Source organism: Ochlerotatus camptorhynchus, unplaced genomic scaffold (genome assembly GCF_037179485.1).
Source record: "Ochlerotatus camptorhynchus isolate MF236.1 unplaced genomic scaffold, CSIRO-AGI_Acam_v1.1 ptg001173l, whole genome shotgun sequence".
NCBI lineage: Eukaryota > Metazoa > Arthropoda > Insecta > Diptera > Culicidae > Ochlerotatus > Ochlerotatus camptorhynchus.
The window spans coordinates 47,501-52,278 of record NW_027041540.1 but is presented as its reverse complement, the minus strand read 5'-3'; the positions used below and the strand labels follow the sequence as shown (position 1 = coordinate 52,278).

The window sequence follows — 4,778 nt, the reverse complement described above, 5'->3', positions numbered from 1 at the left end:
AATTTTCAATAATTCTTCTGTTCCCTACTTTCAGCAGCCCGAAAAAATCCTGTCACGTACTGCAACCAGTGAGCAGGATAACAAGATTCAGCAAACTTTTCCTACCACAACCATTGATTTTAATAGCATCTTCATCTCGCTCTGCCACTGCGTCGTTGGAGTTGTGGCGGAAGCAGCATCAACAGGCCGACACCGGCACCTACGGAATAGACAAAGGAGGAGTGTGCGGTGCTCGAAATTTCTCTCTCGGGGAAATACGCGCCATAAAAAGCACTCTAAGCGGGCATTACATTTGAATAAAAATCACCATCAATGGAGGAATGATTTTATTCTCACGCGTAAAAGGAAATCGCCCTCCAATCTGTGGCCACTGGTTTGTGGTCCTGCTTTCGGCGGGATAGGGACTAACCAGCTTGTGCTCCCTTCTGTTGGGTGGTTCGATTTTCTGATGTACAATAGTCGAAAAGCCATCACAAACACTCGCATCACGCTCATGACGGGCTTTTGTTATTGTTGTTGTTGTATGCTGAGCATAGAATTTGAAAAAAAAAAACAGTGGCTCGAAGGGTGTACGACAAACGATGAATTTATAATAGAAACTTTGTTTGTTGATGGTACGAAAATCAAGAGCATGAGTGCAAATAACTTTCAAAATAATCACCCTGCACGTCAACCGCCACACACTGCATTTTAGGCGCTACAAACAGTACAATGAAAATACAAATTCGGCACGCGCTTGTTTCACAACAGTTTTCCTTAGCATTTCTCATCACCCGGCAACGTCAACGAGTCTCTTTTTCTTTGGTTGATCCAGTCCAATATTACTTTTCGGCGGTCCCTCTCGCTGGTAAACGCTTTGTTTATTTGTATGACTATTCGTGAGATTCGTCAGCCACTTTCCTCAAGAATAATTACAAATCATCTGTTCGAATTGCCCTCAAATTGGCAGCTTCCCTTCTATTGTTGTCTTTCAGTTGTAGTGTGCATTCCCTCCCCGGTTAAGTGGAAACCTATCTTACATACCTGGCTGTTGATAAAGTTTAATGAATACAACACACATTGCTTATATTTTAACAACAAAACATTTATTTTGTTAAAAAATAATTCATATATGTTCAATATTTATATGTTACCACCATGACCGGATTCGACAAAAATCGGCCTCAGCTATTTTTTTCTGTTTTCGTGTTTTTTTTTAATTTTGATAAGTTAGTTTTTTGCGTTGTATAGATAAAATAAAAATTATTATAATCAATAGACAATAATCCTTCAATAATAATAATAATGATAATAAAAACAGACGAGCGCTAACTAAAACCTATTTGTTTCGAAAAAAATTAACTTTTCTGATGTGCACTATTTGTTTTCTGCGTGTATTGGTTACTTGTTTTTGGGGATGTTGTGGAATGCGCCTCCTAATTCAGTTCTTTCATTCATCATGTTCTGAGGTGTTTAAGATAGAATTGATTCTCTTCGTGATTTAAGTTTAAACATGATATTGTTGTTACAGCTGAAAACTGAAAAAAACGCAATATCGAAAATTGATGTTACTTTGTTCTACACGTTAGACATAGTGGCGGAAGTTGTGCGCACTATAGCGCATCATTGCACTTCTTCCGACACTTTGTATAACGTATAGAACTAGAGTAAAATTGATTTTTGCTAGTGGGTTTTCCCAGTTTTCAGCTGTAACGGTAATATTTTCACCCCATATGTCGATGCAAGGAGCTAACACTAAAGCCCTCTAGTAAAAGGTTGGACGCCTGCCAAAAGGTGTTCCAATAGAACCTTCAAAATGCATTCCATTGTTCAATTCGAACAGCTTTTATCAGTTTTCTGGTGACAGTCGTCCATACTTTTACTGGTGGACTTTTAGTCTACACTAGAAACAACAAGCAGAGCATGAGAGCGCTTTTGTAACCGAGTGAGCGAACATTTATGAAAAGAATCAATCAATGAATTGTTGTTGAATTTTTATGTTTTTTCTACAAAATCTAAACGCCTTTATATAAAAATTTAGACAAAGAAGTTTAATGAGCGATGCAAAATTATCTTGTTTTTCCACCATTAAAACATTAGCTCAATGTCTACGAAGTATTGATTTATCGTTGAGAGAAGCTACCACATTGGTGAAATCATTGCGTAGTGAGCCGCATTCCACTCATTCTGCCCATTGGTTCCAGGATTGTATTTTGGGTACTACTTGCCTGTTCAGCTGCAATAAATCATAACGAAAAAAGAACATGCCTTGCCAAACATAATGATAATTGTCTAAAAACATTCGCTGCTTATACATTTCATTTTCCTTTCTCTAAAGTTTTAATAATATAAATAAAAATCACAAATTTTACTTTTTTGTATACTGAGTATGATTTTCTTTGTTTCGCATTCTTTTAATTATTGTATTCAATTTGGGGAGTTTGCTTTTCTTCCACAATTCTGATATTTTCGTTTAATTTTAAACTAAAATGCCCATATAGCTTGATCTTCTTACTTTTTATAATAATTCGAGAAGAATTCATTGTTAATTTTTCATGACCACCGCCAGAAGCGAGTTTAGCTAAGTTTACAATTTGTTGATTTACTTTTGTTTAATTAGTTTACCTCGTCTTCTTGCATCCTTTTTCATAGATTGAGTTAATTTAAATATATTTTTTTCTTTTATTACATACTTACAAAAAATATTTCATTAATAAAATATTTTTGCTCCTTTCCGTGGTTTGTAGTTTTGTTGCTTCTTTTAAATATAGTTCGTATACGCATTTCATCATGTTAAATTTAAATCTTAACTTATAATCTATCTAGGTAAATTGTGTATAGGGTTGGATTCTTGTTGTGGTTGGTTTACTAATCATTGAAATATTTACTTTATTTGAGAGACATTGGTATGAATTTAATTTTAATTTGAATCGTTTTACACTTGTTTGCTTTGCTGCTGCTCATTGTTTGGCTTTGAATCTTCCTTTACTATTCGCTAAAACTCAGCATTTTGCAGGGATAAGATATAAGCATGGCATTATTAGTAGAAAATGCATTTGGAAACCCATAATAGCGATCGAAATAAAACTCTATCCATGTGTTTCCTACAGACCAAATAGAAGAAATGCGCTTTTATCGTAAGGGGTAGAAAATTGATTAAAACTGCGAAAACGCTGTAAGTATACATCAACGATCACGATCGTATTACATTTGCGTAGTATACTATGTATATCCAATTTAGTTTGTTGTCGCAGTAACTAAAAAGAGGACATCGTACGGCAAAGTATACTTGTGAAATAGTTGCGGCCTCCGGAAGCATAATACTGAAAGTCGCAACTCAGTATGGTAACCCGTAGGCATTGTTAAAAACTTTAAAAATCAATCGCGATCAATCTTGAAATATGTAACCTGATCATTTTCTTACGGTATCGAAGATTTAAAATCGTATACAGTGGTTTGTTGTCGTTCACATCACTTTTTCGTTTGTTTTTTTGTTTGTATTTAATGTTACATCTTGCCTAGATTCAGTAGTTTAGTAGTATCAGCCGAACAGCGACATTATCGCACTGCTAAGGCGGGATTAGTACATGAGAAAAATTAATTTCAGTCATATGTAAATTACGTATATCGTTTGTTTTATCCTTGAATGTATTATTACGTTCACTTTCTATCACTTTACTCTACTGCCCCTAACACACAGTTGAGAGGTATGAATGGAAGTGAAAGATTAAAAAGTGGAAAAATTATACAAACATAAGATATGGTTCAGGATTATTCTGCGTGTTTCAATTGGATTGGCCTTAACATCTACGTATCGTACGCTATTAGTAATTGAAACAGGAGACACCTGATTGAACCCATACAATCATCTCTGAAATGATCTCAGCTATAGATTTTGACTGGATAAAGATTTGTTTTCATCTTTTAATCGCTTGAAGAGATTCTATTTGCAATAGTGCAACGAGGAAAAGTAACCACAATAGAAAAAAGTCAACAAAGCCTACTTCGGTGGCTCTGTACGAATTATGTATATTTGTCCCAAAACCTCGGAGGAATCATTTAACGTGTTTTTTATAGGGTAAAGATCGACTATTTGATAGTAAACTAAAGAAAAAATAATACACAAAGAAAATACTTTCTCAAAGTAAAAATACAACTATACATGCAAACACGGAACCGTTTGACAACAATGTGATCATCACTGTGCGTTGTCGATAAAAGCTAGATTGAGCAAATTTAAATCATCGGGAGCAACAGACGGTATTGATTTTCTGGGGTTTTTGTTTTCCAGTTCATGGCATAATGCACCAAGTTTCAAATCGAAACGACTGAAAAGCATACCATCTGATATCCAGAAAATCTGTTCATAGTAGGCGCGCAAACTTTCGTAAGTGTTCGGGTAGGATCTATTAAAGATGATGATCACAGGTGCGCATACACATGCACATGTGTTCGCGCGCATTGTTGCCAAATTGTTCCGTGTATTGAGAAATTGGCGAGCTATATGGGCCTCTTGCAAAAACGAAGTATACTTGCTACTTTTTTCTTCCTTATCTTTTCCTGGCTTGCCTTAACAGCTTTTCTGCTTGATTTTTGTTCAATAAAGGTTGAAATTAATTTGATTTTCTTTTGTATTAATCCTTATACTTTAATTACGTATATAAAGTTGCTTTTACAATCTATACATCAGATTCGTACGTTTTGTCGTATTACTTCTTTTGTTTAGTATTCGCAATTATGATGTAGCAATACAACAATTTTTTTTTCTGTTATTCTTCTTCTACTTGCAACGCTGTTGA

At 35.0% G+C, this 4,778-nt stretch overlaps 1 protein-coding gene across 1 annotated transcript in view; it reads right to left on the bottom strand.

The window, feature by feature from the left end:
• Positions 1-1,063: 1,063 nt before the first annotated feature.
• Positions 1,064-4,778, bottom strand: part of LOC135716241 (homeobox protein homothorax-like) — a 33,525-nt gene continuing 29,810 nt past the window's right edge. Inside the window, exon 5 of the mRNA XM_065238925.1 lies at positions 1,064-4,778. This exon is cut by the window's right edge and continues 1,025 nt beyond it. The gene's annotated coding sequence lies outside the window, so the exon portion shown is untranslated.